The sequence below is a fragment of the Salvelinus fontinalis genome, chromosome 11 (genome assembly GCF_029448725.1).
Source record: "Salvelinus fontinalis isolate EN_2023a chromosome 11, ASM2944872v1, whole genome shotgun sequence".
Classification (NCBI taxonomy): Eukaryota; Metazoa; Chordata; class Actinopteri; order Salmoniformes; family Salmonidae; genus Salvelinus; species Salvelinus fontinalis.
Genome location: NC_074675.1, coordinates 28073353 through 28096521, shown reverse-complemented (window position 1 = coordinate 28096521; position 23169 = coordinate 28073353). Strand labels below are relative to the sequence as shown.

The 23169-nt window shown below is 42.1% G+C and overlaps 16 non-coding genes across 16 annotated transcripts; all 16 read right to left on the bottom strand.

The window, feature by feature from the left end:
- Positions 1 to 754: 754 nt before the first annotated feature.
- On the bottom strand, positions 755 to 828 carry trnan-guu (transfer RNA asparagine (anticodon GUU)). The gene has a single exon. It is a non-coding gene; the product is annotated as a tRNA-Asn (tRNA).
- A 1110-nt stretch (positions 829 to 1938) lies between these two features.
- Positions 1939 to 2012, bottom strand: trnan-guu (transfer RNA asparagine (anticodon GUU)). The gene has a single exon. It is a non-coding gene; the product is annotated as a tRNA-Asn (tRNA).
- A 1110-nt stretch (positions 2013 to 3122) lies between these two features.
- Positions 3123 to 3196, bottom strand: trnan-guu (transfer RNA asparagine (anticodon GUU)). Its single transcript has one exon. It is a non-coding gene; the product is annotated as a tRNA-Asn (tRNA).
- A 1112-nt stretch (positions 3197 to 4308) lies between these two features.
- Positions 4309 to 4382, bottom strand: trnan-guu (transfer RNA asparagine (anticodon GUU)). Its single transcript has one exon. It is a non-coding gene; the product is annotated as a tRNA-Asn (tRNA).
- Positions 4383 to 5492: 1110 nt separating this feature from the next.
- trnan-guu (transfer RNA asparagine (anticodon GUU)) lies at positions 5493 to 5566 on the bottom strand. The gene has a single exon. It is a non-coding gene; the product is annotated as a tRNA-Asn (tRNA).
- Positions 5567 to 7860: 2294 nt separating this feature from the next.
- Positions 7861 to 7934, bottom strand: trnan-guu (transfer RNA asparagine (anticodon GUU)). Its single transcript has one exon. It is a non-coding gene; the product is annotated as a tRNA-Asn (tRNA).
- A 1110-nt stretch (positions 7935 to 9044) lies between these two features.
- Positions 9045 to 9118, bottom strand: trnan-guu (transfer RNA asparagine (anticodon GUU)). Its single transcript has one exon. It is a non-coding gene; the product is annotated as a tRNA-Asn (tRNA).
- A 1110-nt stretch (positions 9119 to 10228) lies between these two features.
- trnan-guu (transfer RNA asparagine (anticodon GUU)) lies at positions 10229 to 10302 on the bottom strand. The gene has a single exon. It is a non-coding gene; the product is annotated as a tRNA-Asn (tRNA).
- A 1110-nt stretch (positions 10303 to 11412) lies between these two features.
- On the bottom strand, positions 11413 to 11486 carry trnan-guu (transfer RNA asparagine (anticodon GUU)). The gene has a single exon. It is a non-coding gene; the product is annotated as a tRNA-Asn (tRNA).
- A 1110-nt stretch (positions 11487 to 12596) lies between these two features.
- On the bottom strand, positions 12597 to 12670 carry trnan-guu (transfer RNA asparagine (anticodon GUU)). The gene has a single exon. It is a non-coding gene; the product is annotated as a tRNA-Asn (tRNA).
- A 1432-nt stretch (positions 12671 to 14102) lies between these two features.
- trnan-guu (transfer RNA asparagine (anticodon GUU)) lies at positions 14103 to 14176 on the bottom strand. Its single transcript has one exon. It is a non-coding gene; the product is annotated as a tRNA-Asn (tRNA).
- Positions 14177 to 15610: 1434 nt separating this feature from the next.
- trnan-guu (transfer RNA asparagine (anticodon GUU)) lies at positions 15611 to 15684 on the bottom strand. Its single transcript has one exon. It is a non-coding gene; the product is annotated as a tRNA-Asn (tRNA).
- Positions 15685 to 17116: 1432 nt separating this feature from the next.
- On the bottom strand, positions 17117 to 17190 carry trnan-guu (transfer RNA asparagine (anticodon GUU)). The gene has a single exon. It is a non-coding gene; the product is annotated as a tRNA-Asn (tRNA).
- Positions 17191 to 19118: 1928 nt separating this feature from the next.
- trnan-guu (transfer RNA asparagine (anticodon GUU)) lies at positions 19119 to 19192 on the bottom strand. The gene has a single exon. It is a non-coding gene; the product is annotated as a tRNA-Asn (tRNA).
- A 1432-nt stretch (positions 19193 to 20624) lies between these two features.
- trnan-guu (transfer RNA asparagine (anticodon GUU)) lies at positions 20625 to 20698 on the bottom strand. The gene has a single exon. It is a non-coding gene; the product is annotated as a tRNA-Asn (tRNA).
- A 1432-nt stretch (positions 20699 to 22130) lies between these two features.
- trnan-guu (transfer RNA asparagine (anticodon GUU)) lies at positions 22131 to 22204 on the bottom strand. Its single transcript has one exon. It is a non-coding gene; the product is annotated as a tRNA-Asn (tRNA).
- Between the last annotated feature and the right edge of the window lie 965 nt (positions 22205 to 23169).

The following is a 23169-nucleotide window of genomic DNA, read 5'->3' as shown; positions in this document are numbered from 1 at the left end:
CTGACAGTTGACCTCTGGCCATCCGTGATCTCATCCAACTGTACATGGAGTTTACGATACAACAACACTTTGTTCCAATGGTTGTGTCAAGGTCCAACGAAAGTGCCACAACATTTTCAAGGAAGTAGCCCTGTAGTTTTCTAACGTTTGTTAGCTTTTTGAATGTCCTTAAAAGGTCAAAAATGCAGAGCAATCTTCGTCAGCGCAACATTTTATTAAAAGGCATCTGGCAGGAGTAAATTCAGCCACAATCACAAATATCATTTGATAAATATATATCTTAAACCACTGCATTTTCAAGAATGTAATATATAATCGTCAAATTCATTCATAATAATTAGGGGACTGACCCCGGAAGTATGATATAATGGCGATTCACTTTTATGGCATACAGGCACACATATACACACAATCTCACACACACACACACACTGGACCAACATTGTCCTTCAAGCGGGATAAATATAAATGCTAAAGTTTTTCATGCCAGATTGACATATTTTACATTGGAATACTAGCCGGATTAATATTAATAAATGATATGTTCCTTGGAGACCACAGAATGATCAAGCTATTGAGTAACAGAAGATCACAGAACATTGACAGCCATTTTACCAGTAGGTATAGCAAATTGTCATCTTTCACGTTCAACAACACACCAATCACATAAGATAACAGGAGGCAAAGCAGGTCTAAAACCAGCCTACTGTAATTCCAGGAAGGTGTTTCCACAACAGCAGAAATGTAAATCTATCTTCCCTGGGTGGGCTCGAACCACCAACCTTTAGATTAACAGTCTAACGCGCTAACCAATTGCGCCACAGAGACCTGTAAATACTTTGACCCTCAGCAGGCCAAAGTCACACGGAAGATCACTACAAGTCAGGAAGGGTCTGTTCACATCGCTACAATCTGAAAAATGTCATCCCTGGATGGGGTCAAAGCACCAACCTATAGATTGACAGTCCAACGCGGTAACAGATTGCGCTACAGAAGCTTGTGGTGGAATTGACCCTCAGCCAGCCAAAGTCACAGGTAATCTCAATTCAAGTCCAGGATGTCGCTTCATGGAGCACTACAAACTGAAAACTCTCATCCCTGGGTTGGCTCAAACCACCAACCTTTAGCCAAACAGTCTAACGCGCTAACCAATTGCACAACAGAGACTTGTGGTGTATTTGACCCTGACAGTTGACCTCTGGCCATCCGTGATCTCATCCAACTGTACATGGAGTTTACGATACAACAACACTTTGTTCCAATGGTTGTGTCAAGGTGCAACGAAAGTGCCACAACATTTTCAAGGAAGTAGCCCTGTAGTTTTCTAACGTTTGTTAGCTTTTTGAATGTCCTTAAAAGGTCAAAAATGCAGAGCAATCTTCGTCAGCGCAACATTTTATTAAAAGGCATCTGGCAGGAGTAAATTCAGCCACAATAACAAATATCATTTGATAAATATATATCTTAAACCACTGCATTTTCAAGAATGTAATATATAATCGTCAAATTCATTCATAATAATTAGGGGACTGACCCCGGAAGTATGATATAATGGCGATTCACTTTTATGGCATACAGGCACACATATACACACAATCTCACACACACACACACACTGGACCAACATTGTCCTTCAAGCGGGATAAATATAAATGCTAAAGTTTTTCATGCCAGATTGACATATTTTACATTGGAATACTAGCCGGATTAATATTAATAAATGATATGTTCCTTGGAGACCACAGAATGATCAAGCTATTGAGTAACAGAAGATCACAGAACATTGACAGCCATTTTACCAGTAGGTATAGCAAATTGTCATCTTTCACGTTCAACAACACACCAATCACATAAGATAACAGGAGGCAAAGCAGGTCTAAAACCAGCCTACTGTAATTCCAGGAAGGTGTTTCCACAACAGCAGAAATTTCAATCTATCTTCCCTGGGTGGGCTCGAACCACCAACCTTTAGATTAACAGTCTAACGCGCTAACCAATTGCACCACAGAGACCTGTAAATACTTTGACCATCAGCAGGCCAAAGTCACACGGAAGATCACTACAAGTCAGGAAGGGTCTGTTCACATCGCTACAATCTGAAAAATGTCATCCCTGGATGGGGTCAAAGCACCAACCTATAGATTGACAGTCCAACGCGGTAACAGATTGCGCTACAGAAGCTTGTGGTGGAATTGACCCTCAGCCAGCCAAAGTCACAGGGAATCTCAATTCAAGTCCAGGATGTCGCTTCATGGAGCACTACAAACTGAAAACTCTCATCCCTGGGTCGGCTCAAACCACCAACCTTTAGCTTAACAGTCTAACGCGCTAACCAATTGCACAACAGAGACTTGTGGTGTATTTGACCCTGACAGTTGACCTCTGGCCATCCGTGATCTCATCCAACTGTACATGGAGTTTACGATACAACAACACTTTGTTCCAATGGTTGTGTCAAGGTCCAACGAAAGTGCCACAACATTTTCAAGGAAGTAGCCCTGTAGTTTTCTAACGTTTGTTAGCTTTTTGAATGTCCTTAAAAGGTCAAAAATGCAGAGCAATCTTCGTCAGCGCAACATTTTATTAAAAGGCATCTGGCAGGAGTAAATTCAGCCACAATCACAAATATCATTTGATAAATATATATCTTAAACCACTGCATTTTCAAGAATGTAATATATAATCGTCAAATTCATTCATAATAATTAGGGGACTGACCCCGGAAGTATGATATAATGGCGATTCACTTTTATGGCATACAGGCACACATATACACACAATCTCACACACACACACACACTGGACCAACATTGTCCTTCAAGCGGGATAAATATAAATGCTAAAGTTTTTCATGCCAGATTGACATATTTTACATTGGAATACTAGCCGGATTAATATTAATAAATGATATGTTCCTTGGAGACCACAGAATGATCAAGCTATTGAGTAACAGAAGATCACAGAACATTGACAGCCATTTTACCAGCAGGTATAGCAAAGTGTCATCTTTCACGTTGAACAACACACCAATCACATACGATAACAGGAGGCACAGCAGGTCAAAAACTATCCTACTGTAAGTCCAGGAAGGTGTTTCCACAACAGCAGAAATGTAAACCTAACGTCCCTGGGTGGGCTCGAACCACCAACCTTTAGATTAACAGTCTAACGCGCTAACCAATTGCGCCACAGAGACCTGTAATTACATTGACCCTCAGCAGGCCAAAGTCACACGGAAGATCACTACAAGTCAGGAAGGGTCTGTTCACATCGCTACAATCTGAAAAATGTCATCCCTGGATGGGGTCAAAGCACCAACCTATAGATTGACAGTCCAACGCGGTAACAGATTGCGCTACAGAAGCTTGTGGTGGAATTGACCCTCAGCCAGCCAAAGTCACAGGGAATCTCAATTCAAGTCCAGGATGTCGCTTCATGGAGCACTACAAACTGAAAACTCTCATCCCTGGGTCGGCTCAAACCACCAACCTTTAGCTTAACAGTCTAACGCGCTAACCAATTGCACAACAGAGACTTTTGTGGTGTATTTGACCCTGACAGTTGACCTCTGGCCATCCGTGATCTCATCCAACTGTACATGGAGTTTACGATACAACAACACTTTGTTCCAATGGTTGTGTCAAGGTGCAACGAAAGTGCCACAACATTTTCAAGGAAGTAGCCCTGTAGTTTTCTAACGTTTGTTAGCTTTTTGAATGTCCTTAAAAGGTCAAAAATGCAGAGCAATCTTCGTCAGCGCAACATTTTATTAAAAGGCATCTGGCAGGAGTAAATTCAGCCACAATAACAAATATCATTTGATAAATATATATCTTAAACCACTGCATTTTCAAGAATGTAATATATAATCGTCAAATTCATTCATAATAATTAGGGGACTGACCCCGGAAGTATGATATAATGGCGATTCACTTTTATGGCATACAGGCACACATATACACACAATCTCACACACACACACACACTGGACCAACATTGTCCTTCAAGCGGGATAAATATAAATGCTAAAGTTTTTCATGCCAGATTGACATATTTTACATTGGAATACTAGCCGGATTAATATTAATAAATGATATGTTCCTTGGAGACCACAGAATGATCAAGCTATTGAGTAACAGAAGATCACAGAACATTGACAGCCATTTTACCAGTAGGTATAGCAAATTGTCATCTTTCACGTTCAACAACACACCAATCACATAAGATAACAGGAGGCAAAGCAGGTCTAAAACCAGCCTACTGTAATTCCAGGAAGGTGTTTCCACAACAGCAGAAATGTAAATCTATCTTCCCTGGGTGGGCTCGAACCACCAACCTTTAGATTAACAGTCTAACGCGCTAACCAATTGCGCCACAGAGACCTGTAAATACTTTGACCCTCAGCAGGCCAAAGTCACACGGAAGATCACTACAAGTCAGGAAGGGTCTGTTCACATCGCTTCAATCTGAAAAATGTCATCCCTGGATGGGGTCAAAGCACCAACCTATAGATTGACAGTCCAACGCGGTAACAGATTGCGCTACAGAAGCTTGTGGTGGAATTGACCCTCAGCCAGCCAAAGTCACAGGGAATCTCAATTCAAGTCCAGGATGTCGCTTCATGGAGCACTACAAACTGAAAACTCTCATCCCTGGGTCGGCTCAAACCACCAACCTTTAGCTTAACAGTCTAACGCGCTAACCAATTGCACAACAGAGACTTGTGGTGTATTTGACCCTGACAGTTGACCTCTGGCCATCCGTGATCTCATCCAACTGTACATGGAGTTTACGATACAACAACACTTTGTTCCAATGGTTGTGTCAAGGTCCAACGAAAGTGCCACAACATTTTCAAGGAAGTAGCCCTGTAGTTTTCTAACGTTTGTTAGCTTTTTGAATGTCCTTAAAAGGTCAAAAATGCAGAGCAATCTTCGTCAGCGCAACATTTTATTAAAAGGCATCTGGCAGGAGTAAATTCAGCCACAATCACAAATATCATTTGATAAATATATATCTTAAACCACTGCATTTTCAAGAATGTAATATATAATCGTCAAATTCATTCATAATAATTAGGGGACTGACCCCGGAAGTATGATATAATGGCGATTCACTTTTATGGCATACAGGCACACATATACACACAATCTCACACACACACACACACTGGACCAACATTGTCCTTCAAGCGGGATAAATATAAATGCTAAAGTTTTTCATGCCAGATTGACATATTTTACATTGGAATACTAGCCGGATTAATATTAATAAATGATATGTTCCTTGGAGACCACAGAATGATCAAGCTATTGAGTAACAGAAGATCACAGAACATTGACAGCCATTTTACCAGCAGGTATAGCAAAGTGTCATCTTTCACGTTGAACAACACACCAATCACATACGATAACAGGAGGCACAGCAGGTCAAAAACTATCCTACTGTAAGTCCAGGAAGGTGTTTCCACAAGAGCAGAAATGTAAACCTAACGTCCCTGGGTGGGCTCGAACCACCAACCTTTAGATTAACAGTCTAACGCGCTAACCAATTGCGCCACAGAGACCTGTAATTACATTGACCCTCAGCAGGCCAAAGTCACACGGAAGATCACTACAAGTCAGGAAGGGTCTGTTCACATCGCTACAATCTGAAAAATGTCATCCCTGGATGGGGTCAAAGCACCAACCTATAGATTGACAGTCCAACGCGGTAACAGATTGCGCTACAGAAGCTTGTGGTGGAATTGACCCTCAGCCAGCCAAAGTCACAGGTAATCTCAATTCAAGTCCAGGATGTCGCTTCATGGAGCACTACAAACTGAAAACTCTCATCCCTGGGTTGGCTCAAACCACCAACCTTTAGCCAAACAGTCTAACGCGCTAACCAATTGCACAACAGAGACTTGTGGTGTATTTGACCCTGACAGTTGACCTCTGGCCATCCGTGATCTCATCCAACTGTACATGGAGTTTACGATACAACAACACTTTGTTCCAATGGTTGTGTCAAGGTGCAACGAAAGTGCCACAACATTTTCAAGGAAGTAGCCCTGTAGTTTTCTAACGTTTGTTAGCTTTTTGAATGTCCTTAAAAGGTCAAAAATGCAGAGCAATCTTCGTCAGCGCAACATTTTATTAAAAGGCATCTGGCAGGAGTAAATTCAGCCACAATAACAAATATCATTTGATAAATATATATCTTAAACCACTGCATTTTCAAGAATGTAATATATAATCGTCAAATTCATTCATAATAATTAGGGGACTGACCCCGGAAGTATGATATAATGGCGATTCACTTTTATGGCATACAGGCACACATATACACACAATCTCACACACACACACACACTGGACCAACATTGTCCTTCAAGCGGGATAAATATAAATGCTAAAGTTTTTCATGCCAGATTGACATATTTTACATTGGAATACTAGCCGGATTAATATTAATAAATGATATGTTCCTTGGAGACCACAGAATGATCAAGCTATTGAGTAACAGAAGATCACAGAACATTGACAGCCATTTTACCAGTAGGTATAGCAAATTGTCATCTTTCACGTTCAACAACACACCAATCACATAAGATACCAGGAGGCAAAGCAGGTCTAAAACCAGCCTACTGTAATTCCAGGAAGGTGTTTCCACAACAGCAGAAATGTAAATCTATCTTCCCTGGGTGGGCTCGAACCACCAACCTTTAGAAAAACAGTCTAACGCGCTAACCAATTTCGCCACAGAGACCTGTAAATACTTTGACCCTCAGCAGGCCAAAGTCACACGGAAGATCACTACAAGTCAGGAAGGGTCTGTTCACATCGCTACAATCTGAAAAATGTCATCCCTGGATGGGGTCAAAGCACCAACCTATAGATTGACAGTCCAACGCGGTAACAGATTGCGCTACAGAAGCTTGTGGTGGAATTGACCCTCAGCCAGCCAAAGTCACAGGGAATCTCAATTCAAGTCCAGGATGTCGCTTCATGGAGCACTACAAACTGAAAACTCTCATCCCTGGGTCGGCTCAAACCACCAACCTTTAGCTTAACAGTCTAACGCGCTAACCAATTGCACAACAGAGACTTGTGGTGTATTTGACCCTGACAGTTGACCTCTGGCCATCCGTGATCTCATCCAACTGTACATGGAGTTTACGATACAACAACACTTTGTTCCAATGGTTGTGTCAAGGTGCAACGAAAGTGCCACAACATTTTCAAGGAAGTAGCCCTGTAGTTTTCTAACGTTTGTTAGCTTTTTGAATGTCCTTAAAAGGTCAAAAATGCAGAGCAATCTTCGTCAGCGCAACATTTTATTAAAAGGCATCTGGCAGGAGTAAATTCAGCCACAATAACAAATATCATTTGATAAATATATATCTTAAACCACTGCATTTTCAAGAATGTAATATATAATCGTCAAATTCATTCATAATAATTAGGGGACTGACCCCGGAAGTATGATATAATGGCGATTCACTTTTATGGCATACAGGCACACATATACACACAATCTCACACACACACACACACTGGACCAACATTGTCCTTCAAGCGGGATAAATATAAATGCTAAAGTTTTTCATGCCAGATTGACATATTTTACATTGGAATACTAGCCGGATTAATATTAATAAATGATATGTTCCTTGGAGATCACAGAATGATCAAGCTATTGAGTAACAGAAGATCACAGAACATTGACAGCCATTTTACCAGTAGGTATAGCAAATTGTCATCTTTCACGTTCAACAACACACCAATCACATAAGATAACAGGAGGCAAAGCAGGTCTAAAACCAGCCTACTGTAATTCCAGGAAGGTGTTTCCACAACAGCAGAAATTTAAATCTATCTTCCCTGGGTGGGCTCGAACCACCAACCTTTAGATTAACAGTCTAACGCGCTAACCATTTGCGCCACAGAGACCTGTAAATACTTTGACCCTCAGCAGGCCAAAGTCACACGGAAGATCACTACAAGTCAGGAAGGGTCTGTTCACATCGCTACAATCTGAAAAATGTCATCCCTGGATGGGGTCAAAGCACCAACCTATAGATTGACAGTCCAACGCGGTAACAGATTGCGCTACAGAAGCTTGTGGTGGAATTGACACTCAGCCAGCCAAAGTCACAGGGAATCTCAATTCAAGTCCAGGATGTCGCTTCATGGAGCACTACAAACTGAAAACTCTCATCCCTGGGTTGGCTCAAACCACCAACCTTTAGCTTAACAGTCTAACGCGCTAACCAATTGCACAACAGAGACTTGTGGTGTATTTGACCCTGACAGTTGACCTCTGGCCATCCGTGATCTCATCCAACTGTACATGGAGTTTACGATACAACAACACTTTGTTCCAATGGTTGTGTCAAGGTGCAACGAAAGTGCCACAACATTTTCAAGGAAGTAGCCCTGTAGTTTTCTAACGTTTGTTAGCTTTTTGAATGTCCTTAAAAGGTCAAAAATGCAGAGCAATCTTCGTCAGCGCAACATTTTATTAAAAGGCATCTGGCAGGAGTAAATTCAGCCACAATAACAAATATCATTTGATAAATATATATCTTAAACCACTGCATTTTCAAGAATGTAATATATAATCGTCAAATTCATTCATAATAATTAGGGGACTGACCCCGGAAGTATGATATAATGGCGATTCACTTTTATGGCATACAGGCACACATATACACACAATCTCACACACACACACACACTGGACCAACATTGTCCTTCAAGCGGGATAAATATAAATGCTAAAGTTTTTCATGCCAGATTGACATATTTTACATTGGAATACTAGCCGGATTAATATTAATAAATGATATGTTCCTTGGAGACCACAGAATGATCAAGCTATTGAGTAACAGAAGATCACAGAACATTGACAGCCATTTTACCAGTAGGTATAGCAAATTGTCATCTTTCACGTTCAACAACACACCAATCACATAAGATAACAGGAGGCAAAGCAGGTCTAAAACCAGCCTACTGTAATTCCAGGAAGGTGTTTCCACAACAGCAGAAATGTAAATCTATCTTCCCTGGGTGGGCTCGAACCACCAACCTTTAGATTAACAGTCTAACGCGCTAACCAATTGCGCCACAGAGACCTGTAAATACTTTGACCCTCAGCAGGCCAAAGTCACACGGAAGATCACTACAAGTCAGGAAGGGTCTGTTCACATCGCTACAATCTGAAAAATGTCATCCCTGGATGGGGTCAAAGCACCAACCTATAGATTGACAGTCCAACGCGGTAACAGATTGCGCTACAGAAGCTTGTGGTGGAATTGACCCTCAGCCAGCCAAAGTCACAGGGAATCTCAATTCAAGTCCAGGATGTCGCTTCATGGAGCACTACAAACTGAAAACTCTTATCCCTGGGTCGGCTCAAACCACCAACCTTTAGCTTAACAGTCTAACGCGCTAACCAATTGCACAACAGAGACTTGTGGTGTATTTGACCCTGACAGTTGACCTCTGGCCATCCGTGATCTCATCCAACTGTACATGGAGTTTACGATACAACAACACTTTGTTCCAATGGTTGTGTCAAGGTCCAACGAAAGTGCCACAACATTTTCAAGGAAGTAGCCCTGTAGTTTTCTAACGTTTGTTAGCTTTTTGAATGTCCTTAAAAGGTCAAAAATGCAGAGCAATCTTCGTCAGCGCAACATTTTATTAAAAGGCATCTGGCAGGAGTAAATTCAGCCACAATAACAAATATCATTTGATAAATATATATCTTAAACCACTGCATTTTCAAGAATGTAATATATAATCGTCAAATTCATTCATAATAATTAGGGGACTGACCCCGGAAGTATGATATAATGGCGATTCACTTTTATGGCATACAGGCACACATATACACACAATCTCACACACACACACACACTGGACCAACATTGTCCTTCAAGCGGGATAAATATAAATGCTAAAGTTTTTCATGCCAGATTGACATATTTTACATTGGAATACTAGCCGGATTAATATTAATAAATGATATGTTCCTTGGAGACCACAGAATGATCAAGCTATTGAGTAACAGAAGATCACAGAACATTGACAGCCATTTTACCAGTAGGTATAGCAAATTGTCATCTTTCACGTTCAACAACACACCAATCACATAAGATAACAGGAGGCAAAGCAGGTCTAAAACCAGCCTACTGTAATTCCAGGAAGGTGTTTCCACAACAGCAGAAATGTAAATCTATCTTCCCTGGGTGGGCTCGAACCACCAACCTTTAGATTAACAGTCTAACGCGCTAACCAATTGCGCCACAGAGACCTGTAAATACTTTGACCCTCAGCAGGCCAAAGTCACACGGAAGATCACTACAAGTCAGGAAGGGTCTGTTCACATCGCTACAATCTGAAAAATGTCATCCCTGGATGGGGTCAAAGCACCAACCTATAGATTGACAGTCCAACGCGGTAACAGATTGCGCTACAGAAGCTTGTGGTGGAATTGACCCTCAGCCAGCCAAAGTCACAGGGAATCTCAATTCAAGTCCAGGATGTCGCTTCATGGAGCACTACAAACTGAAAACTCTCATCCCTGGGTCGGCTCAAACCACCAACCTTTAGCTTAACAGTCTAACGCGCTAACCAATTGCACAACAGAGACTTGTGGTGTATTTGACCCTGACAGTTGACCTCTGGCCATCCGTGATCTCATCCAACTGTACATGGAGTTTACGATACAACAACACTTTGTTCCAATGGTTGTGTCAAGGTGCAACGAAAGTGCCACAACATTTTCAAGGAAGTAGCCCTGTAGTTTTCTAACGTTTGTTAGCTTTTTGAATGTCCTTAAAAGGTCAAAAATGCAGAGCAATCTTCGTCAGCGCAACATTTTATTAAAAGGCATCTTGCAGGAGTAAATTCAGCCACAATCACAAATATCATTTGATAAATATATATCTTAAACCACTGCATTTTCAAGAATGTAATATATAATCGTCAAATTCATTCATAATAATTAGGGGACTGACCCCGGAAGTATGATATAATGGCGATTCACTTTTATGGCATACAGGCACACATATACACACAATCTCACACACACACACACACTGGACCAACATTGTCCTTCAAGCGGGATAAATATAAATGCTAAAGTTTTTCATGCCAGATTGACATATTTTACATTGGAATACTAGCCGGATTAATATTAATAAATGATATGTTCCTTGGAGACCACAGAATGATCAAGCTATTGAGTAACAGAAGATCACAGAACATTGACAGCCATTTTACCAGTAGGTATAGCAAATTGTCATCTTTCACGTTCAACAACACACCAATCACATAAGATAACAGGAGGCAAAGCAGGTCTAAAACCAGCCTACTGTAATTCCAGGAAGGTGTTTCCACAACAGCAGAAATGTAAATCTATCTTCCCTGGGTGGGCTCGAACCACCAACCTTTAGATTAACAGTCTAACGCGCTAACCAATTGCGCCACAGAGACCTGTAAATACTTTGACCCTCAGCAGGCCAAAGTCACACGGAAGATCACTACAAGTCAGGAAGGGTCTGTTCACATCGCTACAATCTGAAAAATGTCATCCCTGGATGGGGTCAAAGCACCAACCTATAGATTGACAGTCCAACGCGGTAACAGATTGCGCTACAGAAGCTTGTGGTGGAATTGACCCTCAGCCAGCCAAAGTCACAGGGAATCTCAATTCAAGTCCAGGATGTCGCTTCATGGAGCACTACAAACTGAAAACTCTCATCCCTGGGTCGGCTCAAACCACCAACCTTTAGCTTAACAGTCTAACGCGCTAACCAATTGCACAACAGAGACTTGTGGTGTATTTGACCCTGACAGTTGACCTCTGGCCATCCGTGATCTCATCCAACTGTACATGGAGTTTACGATACAACAACACTTTGTTCCAATGGTTGTGTCAAGGTGCAACGAAAGTGCCACAACATTTTCAAGGAAGTAGCCCTGTAGTTTTCTAACGTTTGTTAGCTTTTTGAATGTCCTTAAAAGGTCAAAAATGCAGAGCAATCTTCGTCAGCGCAACATTTTATTAAAAGGCATCTGGCAGGAGTAAATTCAGCCATAATCACAAATATCATTTGATAAATATATATCTTAAACCACTGCATTTTCAAGAATGTAATATATAATCGTCAAATTCATTCATAATAATTAGGGGACTGACCCCGGAAGTATGATATAATGGCGATTCACTTTTATGGCATACAGGCACACATATACACACAATCTCACACACACACATACACTGGACCAACATTGTCCTTCAAGCGGGATAAATATAAATGCTAAAGTTTTTCATGCCAGATTGACATATTTTACATTGGAATACTAGCCGGATTAATATTAATAAATGATATGTTCCTTGGAGACCACAAAATGATCAAGCTATTGAGTAACAGAAGATCACAGAACATTGACAGCCATTTTACCAGTAGGTATAGCAAATTGTCATCTTTCACGTTCAACAACACACCAATCACATAAGATAACAGGAGGCAAAGCAGGTCTAAAACCAGCCTACTGTAATTCCAGGAAGGTATTTCCACAACAGCAGAAATGTAAATCTATCTTCCCTGGGTGGGCTCGAACCACCAACCTTTAGATTAACAGTCTAACGCGCTACCCAATTGCGCCACAGAGACCTGTAAATACATTGACCCTCAGCAGGCCAAAGACACATGGAAGATCACTACAAGTCAGGAAGGGTCTGTTCACGTCGCTACAATCTGAAAAATGTCATCCCTGGGTGGGGTCGAAGCACCAACCTTTAAATTGACAGTCTAACGCGCTGACCAATTGCTTCACAGAGACTTGTGGTGTGTTTGACCCTGACACTTGACCTCTGGCCATCTGTGATCTCATCCAACTGTACATGGAGTTTTCGACAAAATGACACTTTGTTCCAATGGTTGTGTCAACGTGCAACGAAACTGCCGCAACAGTTTCAAGGAATTGTGCCACAGAGAGTAGTGGTTATAATGACCCTCAGCAGCCCAAAGTCACATGGAAGATCACTACAAGTCAGGAAGGGTCTGTTCACATCGCTACAATCTGAAAAATGTCATCCCTGGATGGGGTCAAAGCACCAACCTTTAGATTGACAGCCCACGCGGTAACAGATTGCGCTACAGAAGCTTGTGGTGGAATTGACCCTCAGCCAGCCAAAGTCACAGGGAATCTCAATTCAAGTCCAGGATGTCGCTTCATGGAGCACTACAAACTGAAAACTCTCATCCCTGGGTCGGCTCAAACCACCAACCTTTAGCTTAACAGTCTAACGTGCTAACCAATTGCACAACAGAGACTTGTGGTGTATTTGACCCTGACAGTTGACCTCTGGCCATCCGTGATCTCATCCAACTGTACATGGAGTTTACGACACAACAACACTTTGTTCCAATGGTTGTGTCAAGGTGCAACGAAAGTGCCACAACATTTTCAAGGAAGTAGCCCTGTAGTTTTCTAACGTTTGTTAGCTTTTTGAATGGCCTTAAAAGGGCAAAAATGCCGAGCAATCTTCGTCAGCGCAACATTTTATTTAAAGGCATCTGGCAGGAGTAAATTCAGCCACAATCACGGATATCATTTGATAAATATATATCTTAAACCACTGCATTTTCAAGAATGTAATATATAATCGTCAAATTCATTCATAATAATTAGGGGACTGACTCCGGAAGTATGATATAATGGCGAGTCACTTTCATGGCATAAAGGCACACATATACACACAATCACACACACACACACACTGGACCAACATTGTCCTTCAAGCGAGATAAATATAAATGCTAAAGTTTTTCATGCCAGATTGACATATTTTACATTGGAATACTAGCCGGATTAATATTAATAAATTATATTTTCCTTGGAGACCACAGAATGATCAAGCTATTGAGTAACAGAAGATCACAGAACATTGACAGCCATTTTACCAGTAGGTATAGCAAATTGTCATCTTTCACGTTCAACAACACACCAATCAAATAAGATAACAGGAGGCACAGCAGGTCAAAAACTAGCCTACTGTAAGTCCAGGAAGGTGTTTCCACAACAGCAGAAATATGAGGCTAGCGTCCCTGGGTGGGCTCAAACCACCAACCTTTAGATTAACAGTCTAACGCGCTAACCAATTGCGCCACAGAGACTTGAAATTACAATGACCCTCAGCAGGCCAAAGTCACATGGAAGATCACTACAAGTCAGGAAGGGTCTGTTCACGTCGCTACAATCTGAAAAATGTCATCCCTGGGTGGGGTCGAAGCACCAACCTTTAAATTGACAGTCTAACGCGCTGACCAATTGCTTCACAGAGACTTGTGGTGTGTTTGACCCTGACAATTGACCTCTGGCCATCTGTGATCTCATCCAACTGTACATGGAGTTTTCGACAAAATGACACTTTGTTCCAATGGTTGTGTCAACGTGCAACGAAACTGCCGCAACAGTTTCAAGGAATTGTGCCACAGAGAGTAGTGGTTATAATGACCCTCAGCAGCCCAAAGTCACATGGAAGATCACTACAAGTCAGGAAGGGTCTGTTCACATCGCTACAATCTGAAAAATGTCATCCCTGGATGGGGTCAAAGCACCAACCTTTAGATTGACAGCCCACGCGGTAACAGATTGCGCTACAGAAGCTTGTGGTGGAATTGACCCTCAGCCAGCCAAAGTCACAGGGAATCTCAATTCAAGTCCAGGAAGTCGCTTCATGGAGCACTACAAACTGAAAACTCTCATCCCTGGGTCGGCTCAAACCACCAACCTTTAGCTTAACAGTCTAACGCGCTAACCAATTGCACAACAGAGACTTGTGGTGTATTTGACCCTGACAGTTGACCTCTGGCCATCTGTGATCTCATCCAACTGTACATGGAGTTTTCGACAAAATGACACTTTGTTCCAATGGTTGTGTCAAGGTGCAACGAAAGTGCCACAACATTTTCAAGGAAGTAGCCCTGTAGTTTTCTAACGTTTGTTAGCTTTTTGAATGTCCTTAAAAGGTCAAAAATGCAGAGCAATCTTCGTCAGCGCAACATTTTATTAAAAGGCATCTGGCAGGAGTAAATTCAGCCATAATCACAAATATCATTTGATAAATATATATCTTAAACCACTGCATTTTCAAGAATGTAATATATAATCGTCAAATTCATTCATAATAATTAGGGGACTGACCCCGGAAGTATGATATAATGGCGATTCACTTTTATGGCATACAGGCACACATATACACACAATCTCACACACACACACACACTGGACCAACATTGTCCTTCAAGCGGGATAAATATAAATGCTAAAGTTTTTCATGCCAGATTGACATATTTTACATTGGAATACTAGCCGGATTAATATTAATAAATGATATGTTCCTTGGAGACCACAGAATGATCAAGCTATTGAGTAACAGAAGATCACAGAACATTGACAGCCATTTTACCAGTAGGTATAGCAAATTGTCATCTTTCACGTTCAACAACACACCAATCACATAAGATAACAGGAGTCAAAGCAGGTCTAAAACCAGCCTACTGTAATTCCAGGAAGGTATTTCCACAACAGCAGAAATGTAAATCTATCTTCCCTGGGTGGGCTCGAACCACCAACCTTTAGATTAACAGTCTAACGCGCTACCCAATTGCGCCACAGAGACCTGTAAATACATTGACCCTCAGCAGGCCAAAGACACATGGAAGATCACTACAAGTCAGGAAGGGTCTGTTCACGTCGCTACAATCTGAAAAATGTCATCCCTGGGTGGGGTCGAAGCACCAACCTTTAAATTGACAGTCTAACGCGCTGACCAATTGCTTCACAGAGACTTGTGGTGTGTTTGACCCTGACACTTGACCTCTGGCCATCTGTGATCTCATCCAACTGTACATGGAGTTTTCGACAAAATGACACTTTGTTCCAATGGTTGTGTCAACGTGCAACGAAACTGCCGCAACAGTTTCAAGGAATTGTGCCACAGAGAGTAGTGGTTATAATGACCCTCAGCAGCCCAAAGTCACATGGAAGATCACTACAAGTCAGGAAGGGTCTGTTCACATCGCTACAATCTGAAAAATGTCATCCCTGGATGGGGTCAAAGCACCAACCTTTAGATTGACAGCCCACGCGGTAACAGATTGCGCTACAGAAGCTTGTGGTGGAATTGACCCTCAGCCAGCCAAAGTCACAGGGAATCTCAATTCAAGTCCAGGATGTCGCTTCATGGAGCACTACAAACTGAAAACTCTCATCCCTGGGTCGGCTCAAACCACCAACCTTTAGCTTAACAGTCTAACGTGCTAACCAATTGCACAACAGAGACTTGTGGTGTATTTGACCCTGACAGTTGACCTCTGGCCATCCGTGATCTCATCCAACTGTACATGGAGTTTACGACACAACAACACTTTGTTCCAATGGTTGTGTCAAGGTGCAACGAAAGTGCCACAACATTTTCAAGGAAGTAGCCCTGTAGTTTTCTAACGTTTGTTAGCTTTTTGAATGGCCTTAAAAGGGCAAAAATGCCGAGCAATCTTCGTCAGCGCAACATTTTATTTAAAGGCATCTGGCAGGAGTAAATTCAGCCACAATCACGGATATCATTTGATAAATATATATCTTAAACCACTGCATTTTCAAGAATGTAATATATAATCGTCAAATTCATTCATAATAATTAGGGGACTGACTCCGGAAGTATGATATAATGGCGAGTCACTTTCATGGCATAAAGGCACACATATACACACAATCACACACACACACACACTGGACCAACATTGTCCTTCAAGCGAGATAAATATAAATGCTAAAGTTTTTCATGCCAGATTGACATATTTTACATTGGAATACTAGCCGGATTAATATTAATAAATGATATTTTCCTTGGAGACCACAGAATGATCAAGCTATTGAGTAACAGAAGATCACAGAACATTGACAGCCATTTTACCAGTAGGTATAGCAAATTGTCATCTTTCACGTTCAACAACACACCAATCAAATAAGATAACAGGAGGCACAGCAGGTCAAAAACTAGCCTACTGTAAGTCCAGGAAGGTGTTTCCACAACAGCAGAAATATGAGGCTAGCGTCCCTGGGTGGGCTCAAACCACCAACCTTTAGATTAACAGTCTAACGCGCTAACCAATTGCGCCACAGAGACTTGAAATTACAATGACCCTCAGCAGGCCAAAGTCACATGGAAGATCACTACAAGTCAGGAAGGGTCTGTTCACGTCGCTACAATCTGAAAAATGTCATCCCTGGGTGGGGTCGAAGCACCAACCTTTAAATTGACAGTCTAACGCGCTGACCAATTGCTTCACAGAGACTTGTGGTGTGTTTGACCCTGACAATTGACCTCTGGCCATCTGTGATCTCATCCAACTGTACATGGAGTTTTCGACAAAATGACACTTTGTTCCAATGGTTGTGTCAACGTGCAACGAAACTGCCGCAACAGTTTCAAGGAATTGTGCCACAGAGAGTAGTGGTTATAATGACCCTCAGCAGCCCAAAGTCACATGGAAGATCACTACAAGTCAGGAAGGGTCTGTTCACATCGCTACAATCTGAAAAATGTCATCCCTGGATGGGGTCAAAGCACCAACCTTTAGATTGACAGCCCACGCGTTAACAGATTGCGCTACAGAAGCTTGTGGTGGAATTGACCCTCAGCCAGCCAAAGTCACAGGGAATCTCAATTCAAGTCCAGGAAGTCGCTTCATGGAGCACTACAAACTGAAAACTCTCATCCCTGGGTCGGCTCAAACCACCAACCTTTAGCTTAACAGTCTAACGCGCTAACCAATTGCACAACAGAGACTTGTGGTGTATTTGACCCTGACAGTTGACCTCTGGCCATCTGTGATCTCATCCAACTGTACATGGAGTTTTCGACAAAATGACACTTTGTTCCAATGGTTGTGTCAACGTGCAACGAAACTGCCGCAACAGTTTCAAGGAATTGTGCCACAGAGAGTAGTGGTTATAATGACCCTCAGCAGCCCAAAGTCACATGGAAGATCACTACAAGTCAGGAAGGGTCTGTTCACATCGCTACAATCTGAAAAATGTCATCCCTGGATGGGGTCAAAGCACCAACCTTTAGATTGACAGCCCACGCGGTAACAGATTGCGCTACAGAAGCTTGTGGTGGAATTGACCCTCAGCCAGCCAAAGTCACAGGGAATCTCAATTCAAGTCCAGGAAGTCGCTTCATGGAGCACTACAAACTGAAAACTCTCATCCCTGGGTCGGCTCAAACCACCAACCTTTAGCTTAACAGTCTAACGCGCTAACCAATTGCACAACAGAGACTTGTGGTGTATTTGACCCTGACAGTTGACCTCTGGCCATCTGTGATCTCATCCAACTGTACATGGAGTTTACGACACAACAACACTTTGTTCCAATGGTTGTGTCAAGGTGCAACGAAAGTGCCACAACATTTTCAAGGAAGTAGCCCTGTAGTTTTCTAACGTTTGTTAGCTTTTTGAATGTCCTTAAAAGGGCAAAAATGCCGAGCAATCTTCGTCAGCGCAACATTTTATTTAAAGGCATCTGGCAGGAGTAAATTCAGCCACAATCACGAATATCATTTGATAAATATATATCTTAAACCACTGCATTTTCAAGAATGTAATATATAATCGTCAAATTCATTCATAATAATTAGGGGACTGACTCCGGAAGTATGATATAATGGCGAGTCACTTTCATGGCATAAAGGCACACATATACACACAATCACACACACACACACACACTGGACCAACATTGTCCTTCAAGCGAGATAAATATAAATGCTAAAGTTTTTCATGCCAGATTGACATATTTTACATTGGAATACTAGCCGGATTAATATTAATAAATGATATGTTCCTTGGAGACCACAGAACGATCAAGCTATTGAGTAACAGAAGATCACAGAACATTGACAGCCATTTTACCAGTAGGTATAGCAAATTGTCATCTTTCACGTTCAACAACACACCAATCACATAAGATAACAGGAGGCACAGCAGGTCAAAAACTAGCCTACTGTAAATCCAGGAAGGTGTTTCCACAACAGCAGAAATATGAAGCTAGCGTCCCTGGGTGGGCTCGAACCACCAACCTTTAGATTAACAGTCTAACGCGCTAACCAATTGCGCCACAGAGACTTGAAATTACAATGACCCTCAGCAGGCCAAAGTCACATGGAAGATCACTACAAGTCACGAAGGGTCTGTTCACGTCGCTACAATCTGAAAAATGTCATCCCTGGGTGGGGTCGAAGCACCAACCTTTAAATTGACAGTCTAACGCGCTGACCAATTGCTTCACAGAGACTTGTGGTGTGTTTGACCCTGACACTTGACCTCTGGCCATCTGTGATCTCATCCAACTGTACATGGAGTTTTCGACAAAATGACACTTTGTTCCAATGGTTGTGTCAACGTGCAACGAAACTGCCGCAACAGTTTCAAGGAATTGTGCCACAGAGAGTAGTGGTTATAATGACCCTCAGCAGCCCAAAGTCACATGGAAGATCACTACAAGTCAGGAAGGGTCTGTTCACATCGCTACAATCTGAAAAATGTCATCCCTGGATGGGGTCAAAGCACCAACCTTTAGATTGACAGCCCACGCGGTAACAGATTGCGCTACAGAAGCTTGTGGTGGAATTGACCCTCAGCCAGCCAAAGTCACAGGGAATCTCAATTCAAGTCCAGGATGTCGCTTCATGGAGCACTACAAACTGAAAACTCTCATCCCTGGGTCGGCTCAAACCACCAACCTTTAGCTTAACAGTCTAACGTGCTAACCAATTGCACAACAGAGACTTGTGGTGTATTTGACCCTGACAGTTGACCTCTGGCCATCCGTGATCTCATCCAACTGTACATGGAGTTTACGACACAACAACACTTTGTTCCAATGGTTGTGTCAAGGTGCAACGAAAGTGCCACAACATTTTCAAGGAAGTAGCCCTGTAGTTTTCTAACGTTTGTTAGCTTTTTGAATGTCCTTAAAAGGGCAAAAATGCCGAGCAATCTTCGTCAGCGCAACATTTTATTTAAAGGCATCTGGTAGGAGTAAATTCAGCCACAATCACGGATATCATTTGATAAATATATATCTTAAACCACTGCATTTTCAAGAATGTAATATATAATCGTCAAATTCATTCATAATAATTAGGGGACTGACTCCGGAAGTATGATATAATGGCGAGTCACTTTCATGGCATAAAGGCACACATATACACACAATCACACACACACACACACTGGTCCAACATTGTCCTTCAAGCGAGATAAATATAAATGCTAAAGTTTTTCATGCCAGATTGACATATTTTACATTGGAATACTAGCCGGATTAATATTAATAAATGATATGTTCCTTGGAGACCACAGAATGATCAAGCTATTGAGTAACAGAAGATCACAGAACATTGACAGCCATTTTACCAGTAGGTCTAGCAAATTGTCATCTTTCACGTTCAACAACACACCAATCACATAAGATAACAGGAGGCACAGCAGGTCAAAAACTAGCCTACTGTAAGTCCAGGAAAGTGTTTCCACAACAGCAGAAATGTGAAGCTAGCATCCCTGGGTGGGCTCGAACCACCAACCTTTAGATTAACAGTCTAACGCGCTAACCAATTGCGCCACAGAGACTTGCAATTACATCGACCCTCAGCAGGCCAAAGACACATGGTAGATCACTACAAGTCAGGAAGGGTCTGTTCACGTCGCTACAATCTGAAAAATTTCATCCCTGGGTGGGGTCGAAGCACCAACCTTTAAATTGACAGTCTAACGCGCTGACCAATTGCTTCACAGAGACTTGTGGTGTGTTTGACCCTGACACTTGACCTCTGGCCATCTGTGATCTCATCCAACTGTACATGGAGTTTTCGACAAAATGACACTTTGTTCAAATGGTTGTGTCAACGTGCAACGAAACTGCCGCAACAGTTTCAAGGAATTGTGCCACAGAGAGTAATGGTTATAATGACCCTCAGCAGCCCAAAGTCACATGGAAGATCACTACAAGTCAGGAAGGGTCTGTTCACATCGCTACAATCTGAAAAATGTCATCCCTGGATGGGGTCAAAGCACCAACCTTTAGATTGACAGCCCACGCGGTAACAGATTGCGCTACAGAAGCTTGTGGTGGAATTGACCCTCAGCCAGCCAAAGTCACAGGGAATCTCAATTCAAGTCCAGGATGTCGCTTCATGGAGCACTACAAACTGAAAACTCTCATCCCTGGGTCGGCTCAAACCACCAACCTTTAGCTTAACAGTCTAACGTGCTAACCAATTGCACAACAGAGACTTGTGGTGTATTTGACCCTGACAGTTGACCTCTGGCCATCCGTGATCTCATCCAACTGTACATGGAGTTTACGACACAACAACACTTTGTTCCAATGGTTGTGTCAAGGTGCAACGAAAGTGCCACAACATTTTCAAGGAAGTAGCCCTGTAGTTTTCTAACGTTTGTTAGCTTTTTGAATGGCCTTAAAAGGGCAAAAATGCCGAGCAATCTTCGTCAGCGCAACATTTTATTTAAAGGCATCTGGCAGGAGTAAATTCAGCCACAATCACGGATATCATTTGATAAATATATATCTTAAACCACTGCATTTTCAAGAATGTAATATATAATCGTCAAATTCATTCATAATAATTAGGGGACTGACTCCGGAAGTATGATATAATGGCGAGTCACTTTCATGGCATAAAGGCACACATATACACACAATCACACACACACACACACTGGACCAACATTGTCCTTCAAGCGAGATAAATATAAATGCTAAAGTTTTTCATGCCAGATTGACATATTTTACATTGGAATACTAGCCGGATTAATATTAATAAATGATATGTTCCTTGGAGACCACAGAATGATCAAGCTATTGAGTAACAGAAGATCACAGAACATTGACAGCCATTTTACCAGTAGGTATAGCAAATTGTCATCTTTCACGTTCAACAACACACCAATCACATAAGATAACAGGAGGCACAGCAGGTCAAAAACTAGCCTACTGTAAGTCCAGGAAAGTGTTTACACAACAGCAGAATTGTGAAGCTAGCGTCCCTGGGTGGGCTCGAACCACCACCCTTTAGATTAACAGTCTAACGCGCTAACCAATTGCGCCACAGAGACTTGCAATTACATCGACCCTCAGCAGGCCAAAGACACATGGAAGATCACTACAAGTCAGGAAGGGTCTGTTCACGTCGCTACAATCTGAAAAATGTCATCCCTGGGTGGGGTCGAAGCACCAACCTTTAAATTGACAGTCTAACGCGCTGACCAATTGCTTCACAGAGACTTGTGGTGTGTTTGACCCTGACACTTGACCTCTGGCCATCTGTGATCTCATCCAACTGTACATGGAGTTTTCGACAAAATGACACTTTGTTCCAATGGTTGTGTCAACGTGCAACGAACCTGCCGCAACAGTTTCAAGGAATTGTGCCACAGAGAGTAGAGGTTATAATGACCCTCAGCAGCCCAAAGTCACATGGAAGATCACTACAAGTCAGGAAGGGTCTGTTCACATCGCTACAATCTGAAAAATGTCATCCCTGGATGGGGTCAAAGCACCAACCTTTAGATTGACAGCCCACGCGGTAACAGATTGCGCTACAGAAGCTTGTGGTGGAATTGACCCTCAGCCAGCCAAAGTCACAGGGAATCTCAATTCAAGTCCAGGATGTCGCTTCATGGAGCACTACAAACTGAAAACTCTCATCCCTGGGTCGGCTCAAACCACCAACCTTTAGCTTAACAGTCTAACGCGCTAACCAATTGCACAACAGAGACTTGTGGTGTATTTGACCCTGACAGTTGACCTCTGGCCATCTGTGATCTCATCCAACTGTACATGGAGTTTACGATACAACAACACTTTGTTCCAATGGTTGTGTCAAGGTGCAACGAAAGTGCCACAACATTTTCAAGGAAGTAGCCCTGTAGTTTTCTAACGTTTGTTAGCTTTTTGAATGTCCTTAAAAGGGCAAAAATGCCGAGCAATCTTCGTCAGCGCAACATTTTATTTAAAGGCATCTGGCAGGAGTAAATTCAGCCACAATCACGGATATCATTTGATAAATATATATCTTAAA